This window comes from Jaculus jaculus, chromosome 1 (assembly GCF_020740685.1).
Source record: "Jaculus jaculus isolate mJacJac1 chromosome 1, mJacJac1.mat.Y.cur, whole genome shotgun sequence".
In the NCBI taxonomy this organism is placed as follows: domain Eukaryota; kingdom Metazoa; phylum Chordata; class Mammalia; order Rodentia; family Dipodidae; genus Jaculus; species Jaculus jaculus.
Window position 1 is genome coordinate 106,415,985 of NC_059102.1, and position 12,289 is coordinate 106,428,273.

Below are 12,289 nucleotides of genomic sequence, written 5' to 3' on the forward strand. Positions count from 1 at the left end.
TTACATGCCAGACAATATTCTAAGTAGCACAAAAAAAGATAATCAAGCCAGACGTGGTGGCGCATGCCTTTAATTCCAGCACTCAGGAAGCAGAGGTAGGAGGATTGCCATGAGTTCAAGGCCACCCTGAGATGACAGAGTTAATTCCAGGTCAGCCTGGACCAGAGTGAGACTCTTACCTCGAAAAACCAAAAAAAAAAAAAAAAAAGATAATCAAGGCCCTGCCCTTCAGGAGCTCAGAGTATAGAAAGCACAGCAGACATGTTAGAATAATGTAAAATATAATAAAAGTACATCCTGGTAGTAATGATTAGATAATTATGTAAGACTCTGAGCATAGTTACTGGCTGGTAATCTATGCTGGGAAAGTATAGAAAATGATGTAGACCATAGATAGCCAAGAGCCAATTAATTCTGTCAGTCATGACACGTTGTTGCCTATGTTTGGAAATTCTTCCTAGGTAAGTTTTCTTAGCATTATATGGATATGAAGCATCTACAAGAGTGCATACTTTCTGAACACTTGTCTTGCCTACAACTACTCTTTTCTTTCTTGTTAGGTCTCTTCCTCTCATAAGGAGCTACTATGTTGTTGTATCATAATTTATACATTGTTTTAACACTACTGTGAAAGAATAATTGGTTAGCTTAATCTGGAATTTGACCGCTTCTCATATCTACCAGTACCTTGGCCCAACCCATGAGCATCAACTCCCAGATTATTTTAGACATTTTTACTACTACCTTGCCATAAGATTTTCTGTTTTCATCAAGGGACTAGAATATCCTTTTTTTTTTTTTTTTTTTTTTTTTTTTTTTTTGGTCAGTCTTACTGTGTAGCTAGGCTGGCCTGAACCTTACTACGCATACCAGGCTGGGATTCAGGGTCCTGATGCTGCTGGGCTTACAGGCATGTGTTAGCAAGTCTGGCATGAGGTAGTCCTTTTTCCAAATGTCCCAGTCCTTTATCTAGAATCTTCAAATATGATTCTCTCTCCTCTCCTCTCTCTCTCTCTCTCTCTCACACACACACATGCAGTACATGCACACACATGTACAGCTAAAACGCTTACAATACTATGTGTGATCTGACTTCTTGACCATCTATCTCCTGTAGAACCCTTGTTGTTTACATTGCTTGGCTTCCTCACTTTTCCTTTAAAGACCAAATATGCTCCCTTTATCACTCTAAAATAGCACATCACCACTTTTAGCCTTCTCTGTGTTCCTGCATTTTCTCCATAACACTTACATTGAATTTACATTTCTGTCTACTCAAATTATAATGTAAGCTGCATGTCTGTTTTCAGAAGTGTTCACCACAGTTTCTAGGACAGTGCCTCACACATTTTATTTATTTATTTATTTATTTATTTATTTATTTATTTATTTATTTGACAGAAAAGAGGGAGAGAGAGAGAATGGGCACACCAAGGCCTCCAGCCACTGCAAAGGAACTGCAGATGTGTATGCCCCTTGTGCATCTGGCTAACATGGGTCCTGGGGAATTGAACCTGGGTCCTTTGGCTTTGCAGGCAAACACCTTAACCACTAAGCCATCCCTCCAGCCCATAAAATATATTTAAAAAATAAATAAAATGCAGTGACTTGTACATCCCTGTTTTTGTTGTTTTCCTTTCATGAGTTGTCACAAAATATTTGAGTGTGAAAAAACCCAAAGGCTGGATTCTAGGGAGATGTCTCAGTGGGTAACAGAACTTGCCATGCAGGCATAAGGTCCTGCAAAGGCCTGAGTTCAATCTCCTCCATCCATGTAAAAGCTAGTTGTGACCACTCACCTAGAACCACAGTCCTGTGATGCAGAGAAAAGAGAATTGCTACAGCTTGCTGGCCACCTAGTCTTGGGGGTGTAAATAAGACAAACAGCAGTTTCAGATTCAATGAGAGACTCTTGCAGAAAAGCTACAATGGAAAAGCAATAGAAGAGGTCACACAGCATTATACTTCAGTGTCTGCATGCATGCACATGGGGTGTGCACATCTGTACACACATGCGCACACTACACACATACATTCACAAACAAACGAGTCCAAATAAATGTTGGGCTGAATAAAGTGCTTATTGTGCTGAGTTTGTGTCCCCAGAACCCACATAAAATGCCGAGTCTGGCAGTACAACGTGTGCCTGCAATTCCAGAGCTAAGGGACAGACACAGAATCGGTAGAGCTTACTAGGTAGCCTGCCAAGTGTCTCAAAGAATAAATTGAAGCCTAGTGTGGTGGCACACACCTTCAATCCCAGCACTCAGGAGGCAGAAGTTGAAGAGTGACAGATGAAGACACTTGACATCAACCTACACAAATGTACTTCAGAAGAAGGAATAAACAGCCTACATACTGAGGAAGGAGAGGGTTAAATAAAAATAAGTAACTTTTTTGGTGGGGCTTCGAGATAGGGTCTCACTCTAGCCCAGGCTGACCTGGAATTCACTATGGACTCCCAGGGTGGCCTCGAACTCACAGTGATCCTCCTACCTCTGCCTCCCAAGTGCTGGGATTAAAGGCGTGCGCCACCATGCCCAGCTAATAAATAATTTTTTAAGTCTATTGTCATGGTTTATTGACTATGGTTATGAAAGCTGTCAGTAAAAAGTTTTTGAAAAGTCTTTGTAGACCTCTAATACCAACAAATTCCAGGATATAATGATTTGAGTTGATATTAAGGAAGTTAAATCCTTATTAACACCTGTAAGGTTTCAAGCTTTACTAAATATTATAGACTAAGCTCAGCTTCTCTAAGCTTTTTATTTATTTTTTTTTTTTTTGGTTTTTCGAGGTAGGGTCTCACTCTGATCCAGGCTGACCTGGAATTAACTCTGTCATCTCAGGGTGGCCTTGAACTCATAGCAATCCTCCTACCTCTGCCTCCCGAGTGCTGGGATTAAAGGCGTGCGCCACCACGCCCGGCTCTCTAAGCTTTTTAGATCCCAGACCATTTCTTAACAAGGTTTTGAAAATCTCCCACAAATCATATAGTAGTAAAAGTAGCTAGATGGTGGTGGTGCACGCCTTTAATCCCAGCACTTGGGAGGCAGAGGTAGGAGGATCACTGTGAGTTTGAGGCCACCCTGAGACTACAAACTTAATTCCAGGTCAGCCTGGGCTAGAGTAAGACCCTACCTCCAAACAAACAAAAATCTTACCAGGAGGCGTGTGGTGCAGGCCTTTAATCTCAGCACTTGGGATGATGCTGAAGTAAGAGGATTGCTGTGAGTTTGAGGCCAGCCTGAGACTACATAGTAAGTTTCAGGTAAGCCTGGGCTATAAAACCTTACTTCAAAAAACCAAAAAAAAAAGTAGATACAGCCGCTGGAAAAGATCTTCAACTTCTAAAACCATTCAAAAGATAAGCATCTGCTTTTGCCAGTTTACTAGTTGATTTTGTGTATGGTCTAGCTATTCATTTTGAAATATAACAGCACTGTTTTCTTTGGTTCCCTACTAATTAAATTGGTTGTTCACTCTAAAGAGTATACATTCTCTTAAAACCTCTAGAAGGGCTGTAGAGATGGCTCCATAGTTAAGGCACTTGCCTGCAAAGCCTACCTACCTGGGTTTGATTCCCCAGTACCCACATAAAACCAGCTAGAGGCCCTGGCATACCCATTCTCTGCCCGTCCCCCAACTCTACCTGCTTACAAATAAAAATGTCAAGAATAATTTTGTTTCAGTAAAAAGACTAGACTGTACTCTTTAGCTCTCTGTTGGCAAGCAGAGCAAGAGAATGGGTGCACCGGGCCCACTGCAACTGCAAACATTCCAGATGCATGTGCCACTTTGTGCATCTGGCTTTACATGGGTACTGGGAAATGGAACCCTGTCCCATTGGTTTTTCAGGCAAGTACTTCTGGGCCATTTACCCAGCCCTTAAATCTCTTTTATAAGTAATAGATAAAACTTACAAGGGCTGAAGAGATGGCTTAGCAGTTAAGGTGCTTGCCTGTGAAGCTTAAGGACCCTTGTTCAACTCTACAGATCCCACATAAGTCAGACATACAAAGGTGAGGCAAGCGCAAGGTCACACATGCCCACTAGGTGGCACAAGCATCTGGTGTTCAGTTGCAATGGCTGAGGCCCTGACATGGCGATTATCTGTTTTTCAAAAAAAAAAGATGAGCTGTGCATGGTGGCACATGTCTTTAATCCCAGCACTTAGGAGGCAGAGGTAGGAGGATTGCCATGAGTTTGAGGCCATCCTGAGAATACAGAATGAACTCCAGGTTAGCCTGAGCTAGAGTGAGCCCCTAACTTGAAAATACAAACAAACAATAACAACAAAAAAAGATGAATTGGTAAATCATAGAAAAAAGTTAGAGATTATCAAATAAAATAAACACTATAAAAATCTTGAGAAAGGGGCTAGAGAGATGGCTCAGCAATTAAGGCACTTACTTGCAAAGCCTAATGACCTGGGTTCGGTTCCCCAGCACCCATGTAAAGCCAGATACACAAAGTGGCTCATGTGTATGGAGCTTGTTTGCAGTGGCAAGTGTCCCTGACCTGGCCATGTTCATACTCATTCTCTGTCATTCTCTCTCCTTGAAAATAAATAAGTAATATTTTGTAAATCTTGAGAAAATCCTAACTCATTCTTTGCTATTCCAAAGAGTACACAATATGTGTATTTAAAAAAAAAAAAAAAAAAGCCCTAGGGCTGGTGAGGGCTTAGCCATTAATGTGCTTGCCTGGGAAGCTTAAGGATCTAGGTTTGATTCCGTAGTACCCAAGTAGGCCATATGACCAAGGTGTTGCATGCATCTGGAGAGTTCATCTGCAGTAGCTATAGACCTTGGCATGCCCTTTCTCTCTCTCTCAAGTAAATAAAATAATTATTTTAAAAACCTTCAAAATTATAGTCTGACTACCAAAAATTCTTTGTTTATCCAAAGAAGCTATTGACAAATTAAAACCCACTTGGGCCAGGCATGGTGAAACTTGCCTTTATAATCCCAGCACCTGGGAGGCAGAGATAGGAGGATCACCATGAGTTTGAGGCCACTTTGAGACTACATAGTGAATTCCAGGTCAGCCAGGGCTAGAGTGAAACCCTACCTCAAAAAAATAAAACCTGCTTGGTCTAGTGAGCAAGACCAACAAACAAACAATATTCGATGGCAAACAACAATTTGGGAAGGGTTTTTATAATATATGATAGAGTGATTGCCAACATACATGAGGAAATTACCTCAATAATAATAGCCAACCCAATGTTAGAGGTGTTTTGTTAGGAAAGTACATTTGGAAAGCCTTTCTAGAATTTAGTGACAAGTGTTTACAAAGATATGACTATACAAATGCTCATCTCGGGGTCTTGAGAGATGGCTTAATGGTTAAGCGCTTGCCTGTGAAGTCTAAGGACCCTGGTTTCAGGCTTGATTCCCCAGGACCCATGTTAGACATACGTACAAGGAGGTGCATGCATCTGGAGTTCATTTGCAGTGCCTAGAGGTCCTAGCATGCCCATTTTTTTCTGTCTGTCTGTCTGTCTCTCTTTCGCTATCAAATAAATAAATAAACAAAACAAAAAAGAATGCTCATCTTGGGCTAGAGGGATTGCTTAGTGGTTAAGGTGCATGCGTGCAAAACCAGAGGACCCAGGTTCAATTCCCCAGTACCCACGTAAGCCAGATGCATAAGGTGGGCATGTATCTGGAGTTCATTTGCAGAGGCTGGAGGCCTTGGTGTGCCCATATTCTCTCTCTCTCCCCCTTCCCTCTTTCTCTGTCAAATCAATCAATCAATAAAATGTTTTACAAAAAAAGAATGTTCATCTTATAGTTTTTTTTTTTATTACTGCAAATTAGAAGCAGTACAAATATATTTTTTATTATTATTTCATTTTATTTTTTGGCTTTTTTGAGGTAGAGTCTCACTCTTGCCCAGGCTGACCTGAAATTCACTTTGTATTCTCAAGATGGCCTCGAACTCATGGCGATCCTCCTACCTCTGCCTCCCAAGTGCTAGGATTAAAGGTGTGCACCACCATGCCAAGCCCTAAAGCAGTACAAATATTTAACACTGAAGATGACTTAAGAAACTTACACTATGACTAGGAATATTACCTATTTAAAGATTATAGAAATGGGGAGCTGGGGTCCTGATGGCTCAAGTTCCGTTCCCTAGTACCCCTGTAAAGGCAGATGCATGAAGTGGCACATGCATCTGGAGCTCGTTTGCAAGAGCAGGAGGCCCCTGGTGCACCTTTCTCTGTTTCTTTCTCTGTTTGTCTTTCCTTCTTAAACATTTTTTAGAAATTATGCAGAAATGTACAAAAAATTTCTAATGTATTAAATGAAATGTACAACTTGTTATGAAATGCAATCTTATTTCTCTGTGTATGTGTTTATATAGAAAAAGTTAAAATGAACTATTCCAAAATGATTTTTATAATTATATCAGGAGTTATAAATGAATTTTAGTTTGTATTTCTATTGGTCTATTTCTAATTTTATTTGAGATTTTGGGGGGGATTGGTTTCTTTGGGTTCTTTTGGCAAGCCCAACAGACTGTGGCCCTTTTTTTTGAAAGAGTGAGAGAAAGTATTGGCACACTTGGGCTTCCAGCCACTGCAATCAAACTCCAGACACATGCACCACCTTGTGCACATGTGTGACCTTGCGCACTTGTGTCACCTTGGACATCTGGCTTACATGGGACCTGGAGAGTCGAACATGAGCCATAAGGCTTCACGGACAAGCATCTTAACCGCTAAGCCATCTCTCCGGCCCGGGTTTTGCTTTTTGTTATTGCTTGTTTTGAATTGGTTTGATTTTTCAGCCTCTTGTATCCCAGGGTGGCTTTGAACTCAATATGTAGCCAAGGCCTTCCACGTGCTGGATTATAGGCCTACCCCATCATGACCAGTTTATAGGATGCTCAGGATCAAACCCAGGTATAATTTTGTGTCTTCTAGATAACTGAGCTACATTCCCAGTGCCTTATTTCTTATTTTATAATGAGTTTTATTCACTTAAAATCTTTTTTCCTTTTATAAATTTGTTACATTTTACTATTAATGTGAATATTCTGTTACTTTTAAACATTTTTGGAAATAATGTAGTCAGTAACCAGCATTTAGCATTATTAGTATTTTTTAGACATTCTAATATATGTTTAATCACTCATTGTGGTTTTAATTAGTCTGTCTACTGGCTGTAAAACATTGAATACCCATCGCTTCTCAGCCTTTTGGCTAAGATCAAGTGTAGTATCTGTTCTTATCAGTTTAATATCTGATATGTCCTCTATTTGAGGACAATATATTAAATGGATTTTTGGAGCTAGGAGTTGAAATAGGAGCTTACTCCTTCCACTCCACATATCGACCTGGTATTGCAGTACCTCCAGGAATGGTGTACTCCCTCCGGGGAACAAAACTTAAAAAAAAAAAAAAAAAAAAAAAAAAATTGAGTATTCTTACATGCACTCATTTTCATTTGTATATACTTTTTTTTTTAATTTTTTTTATTTGTTTATTTGAGAGCGACAGACACAGAGAGAAAGACAGATAGAGGGAGAGAGAGAGAATGGGCATGCCAGGGCTTCCAGCATCTGCAAACGAACTCCAGACACGTGCGCCCCTTGTGTATCTGGCTAACATGGGACCTGGGGAACTGAGCCTCGAACCGGGGTCCTTAGGCTTCACAGGCAAGCACTTAACCGCTAAGCCATCTCTCCAGCCCTGTATATACTTTTTGATGAAGTGTCCAGACTCCTGATTTTTTGTTTGTTTTTAGAAGCTGAATCTCACTTTAGCCCAAGCTAAAGTGGAACTTACTCTGTAGTCCCAGGCTGGCCTCAAACTCAAAGCAATCTTCCTACCTATGCCTCCCAGGTGCTGGGATGAAAGTTGTACACCACCACATCTGGCTTCTTTCTCAATTTTTAGAAATCTTACACTGGGTATTGATTCAAAAATATTTTTACCAGCTGATAGCTTGTCTCTTTACTCTTGGTAATTTGACAGAAAGCTAAGAAGTTTGAGTTCAATTTCAGTTTTTCCTTCTTCATGGGTGCAGGGGCAGTGTATGCACATATGTGTACAGATGCACATATGTATGTGTGTGTGTTACTGTGTATGAGCACAGGCATGTATGTGCCACAGTATACATGTAGGAACTAAGAGGACAGCTTGCAGATGTCTTTCCTTGCTTTCCACCTCATTTTGAGCAAGGTCTCATGTGGTAAACTGCCATGTTTGCCAGACTAGTTGTTGTTCCAACCCTCCAGTACATTCCCTGTCTCCACCCGCCTTCTCTTCTCTAAGGGTGGCTCAGATTACAGATGCCCAGCACAGCATCCAGGGGTTTTTTTGCTTTTTTTTTTTTTTTTTTTTTGTGGGGTGGGGGGTGAAAGGCAGAGTCTCTCTTTAGCCCAGGCTGACCTGGAGCTCATGCTGTAGTCTCAGGCTGGCCTCAAGCTCATAGCAGTCCTCCTACTCCTGCCTCGGCCTCCTGAGTGCTGGGACTAAAGGTATGTACCAGTTTTGTCATGGGTGCTGGGGATTCAAATTCAGTACCTGTGCTTGTGTAGCCAATAGTTTATTAACTGAGCCGTCTACTAGCCCCTGGTTTTTCATTTTATGGATCATGCTCCAATGTGCAACCCAGTTCAGTGCCAGCAGCCTACAGGGATAGGCCAGGCAGTGGTTCTGCATCACAGTTTGCTCTGCAGTGTGACACTGACAGGACCAGGGGTACGGCCCTGCCATAAGTCCACATCCATGTTCTCTATGCAGCCTTTGTCTGACGCCAGGTCACAAAAGTTTTCTCCTTTGTGCTCCAAACGCTTTATAGTGTCATCCTACCACTGCACGTGAACTCTAGATACACACACCACGTTGTGCATTGAGCTTTACATGAGTATTAGGGAATGAAACCTGGGCCATTAGGCTTTGCAACCAGGTACCTTTAACTGCTAAGCCATCTCTCCAGACCCCCTAGAAATAGAGGTTTGAACTATGGTGGTTACACTCCTGGAATCCCAGTATCCAGGAGGGCTGAGGCAGAAAGATTGTCAGTTCACGGTCAGCCTGAGCTATATAGTAAGACCTTGACTCAAAAAATTAACTAATGGGGCTGGAGAGATGGCTCAACAGTTAAGGGATTTGCTTCCAAAGCCTAACGACCAGGGTTCAGTTCCCCAGTACCCACATAAAACCAGATGCACATAGTGATGCATGTATCTGGCATTCATTTGCAGTGGCTAGAGGCCCTGGCATGCCCATTCTGTCTTTCTCTCATCTATCTTTTTGTTTGCAAATAAATAAATAAAATATTATTTTAAAAAAAATTACTAGATATCCATGACTTCACAGTGCTGACAATACCTACACAAGACCATCATAATAGGAGGAAAAGATCATGACATCAAAATAAAAGACTGAGAGGAGGAGGGGATATGATGGAGAGTGGAGTTTCAAAGTAGAAAGTGGAGAGGAGGGAGGACGTTACCATGGGATATTGTTTATAATCATGGAACTTGTTAACAAAAAATAAAACATTGGAGCCGGGTGTGATGGCACACAACTTTAATCTCCACACTTGGGAGGCAGAGGTAGGAGGATCGCCATGAGTTTGAGGCCATCCTGAGACTACATAGTGAATTCCAGATCAGCCTGGACTACAGTAAAACTCTTACCTCAAGAACAAAAACAAAACAACAACAAAAAAAGTGGGTATGGAGGTGCATGCCTTTAATCCCAGCACTCGGGAGACCAAGGTAGGAAGATCACCATAAATTCAAGGTGAGCCTGAGACTTTCCATAGTGAATTGAAGTGAGACCCTACCTTGGGAGGGCGGGGGGGACTAAGTAAGAAAATACAATGATCAAGCTACTTTAAGATTTTTTTTTTTGTTCATTTTTTATTTATTTATTTAAGAGTGACAGAGAGAGGCAGATAGAGAGAATGGGCGTGCCAGGGCCTCCAGCCACTGCAAATGAACTCCAGATGCTTGCGCCCCCTTGTGTATCTGGCTAAAGTGGGTCCTGGGGTATCAAGCCTCGAACCAGGGTCCTTAGGCTTCACAGGCAAGCGCTTAACCACTAAGCCATCTCTCTAGCCAAGGTTTTTGACACAAAATTTAACTCCAAAACACAGGATCAGCTAGGCATGGTGTTGCACACCTTTAATCTGAACACTTGGGAGGCAGAGATAAAGATAGGAGTATCACTATGAGTTTGAGGACATCCTCAGTAAATTCCATGTCAACCTGGGTTACAGCAAGACCTTACCTCAAAAAATAGCCAAATTATCTGAGCCAGGGCTGGAGAGATGACACACCAGCTAAGGTATTTGCAAGTTGTAGGGTTTTGTTGTTGTTTAATTTTTATTTATTTACTTGAGAGAGAGAAAATGGGCATGTCAGGGCCTCCAGCCATTGCAAATGAACTCCATGTATGTGCCCTTTCGTGCATCTTCCTGGGGAATTGAACCGGGGTCCTTTGGCTTTGCAGGCAAATGCCTTAACCGCCAAACCATCTCCTCAACCCTAAAAATACATTTTTAAAAAATTAAGCCGGTTGGGGCTGGAAAGATGCATAGTGCTTAAGGCATTTGCCTGCAAAGCCAAAGGTCCTCAGTTCAGTTTCCTAGGACCCACATAAGTCAGTTGCACAAGGGGTCGTGTGCATCTGGAGTTCGTTTGCAGTGGCTAGATGCCCTTATATGCCCATTCTTTCTTTCTTTCTCTCTCTAATTAATAAATAAAAATACTTTTAAAAAATTAAGCTGGGTATGGTGATGCATTCCTTTAATTTCCAGCACTTGGGGACAGAGGTAGGAGGATTACTGTGAGTTCAAGGCCTCCCTGAGACTACATAGTAAATTCCAGGTCAGTCTGGGCTCGAGTGAGACTCTACTTCAAAAAAACCAAAGGAGGGAAAAAAATTATCTGAGCCAATATCCTTTTCTCTTCATTCTTGAAGAACCAAAAACATTAGGTAGTCCTCAGCTAAATATAAAACTAAGTTCATTATCCTCAGTAGGTTCTCACTATTTTCTAAAATTTTTCCCTCCTATGAATAAGGCAGCTACAAGCAGCTATATCCAAATAAAACCTTTATTTTTTATTTGTCCTTTTCTTTTAGATTTGCTTCTCTATTTTGTGTTCATCAGTAGCCCATCTGAGCTGTGAGTTTTGGCTTTTCTACTGAGTTTTGACCACAAAGAAGAGCCACTGACTGATGAAATATAACTTTAGCTACCTTATTGATGACCAATTTTACTAGAAATATAGAGTACCAATATGATGTAAGCAGTACTTAATAGTGGAGCACTTGCTATGTAATAGGCGCTGTCCTCAGTTTTTGATACATAACAACTCTATCACATCAACCCTTTGAGAAAATTTCATTATCCCTATTTTATCAATGAAAAAAGCGAGACACAAACATGTATAATTTGCTCAACATAGTTACAGAGGTAGGATTTGAATCCAGTCATTTTAGTTTTAGAGTCTGATTTAACTGCTGCATTGTCATGCTCTGTTTTATTCACTTTCTCATGTTGGTTTATTACTCATTATTTCTACATAATGGCATGTATTAACACACTAGGAGCTATTTTAAAAACTAACTAAGAGGGCTAAGAGAGATGGCTTAGCAGCTAAGGTACTTACCTATAATACCTTATGACTTAGGTTCGATTCCCCAGTACCCACATAAAGCCAGATGCACAAAATGGTATGAGTTCATTTGCAGTGGCTAAGAGACCCTGGTATACCCATTCATATTCATATTCTGTCACTTACTCCTTGTAAATAAATATATATATATTTTTGTTTGTTTGTTTGTTTTGTTTTGTTTTTTGTTTTCTGAGGTAGGGTCTCACTGTAGCCCAGGCTGACCTGGAATTCACTATGGAGTCTCAGGGTGGCCTCGAACTCACGGCGATCCTCCTACTCTGCCTCCCAAGTGCTGGGATTAAAGGCGTGCGCCACCACACCCAGCTAAATAAAATATTTTTTAAAAAACTAACTAGAGCCAGGTATGGCAGTGCATGCCTTTAATCCCAGCATTTGGGAGGCAGAGGTAGGAGGATCACTGTGAGTTTGAGGCCACCCTGAGACTACATAGTGAATTCCAGGTCAGCCTGGGCTACACTGAGACCCTACCTTAAAAAGCCAAAATAAGAAAGAAAGAAACTAACTAGAATCATAGCCAGGATATCTCCAGATATAGTTATAATTCCCTGATATAAAAGTTTTTTAGAGAAAGAAATGTTATTGAAGATTAAGTAAATGTGTGTGTGAAATATATTTTACTTTA

At 41.0% G+C, this 12,289-nt stretch overlaps 1 protein-coding gene and 2 non-coding genes across 4 annotated transcripts in view; 2 read left to right on the forward strand and 1 right to left on the reverse strand.

Moving 5' to 3' along the window:
- Zcchc7 (zinc finger CCHC-type containing 7) overlaps nucleotides 1-12,289 on the forward strand; it is a 224,956-nt gene that overhangs the window by 173,518 nt on the left and 39,149 nt on the right. The gene's annotated exons all lie outside the window — the stretch shown is intronic.
- LOC123458001 lies at nucleotides 7,194-7,384 on the forward strand. Its single transcript, XR_006635336.1, has one exon. It is a non-coding gene; the product is annotated as a U2 spliceosomal RNA (small nuclear RNA).
- Nucleotides 8,616-8,744, reverse strand: LOC123457840. Its single transcript, XR_006635201.1, has one exon. It is a non-coding gene; the product is annotated as a small nucleolar RNA SNORA42/SNORA80 family (small nucleolar RNA).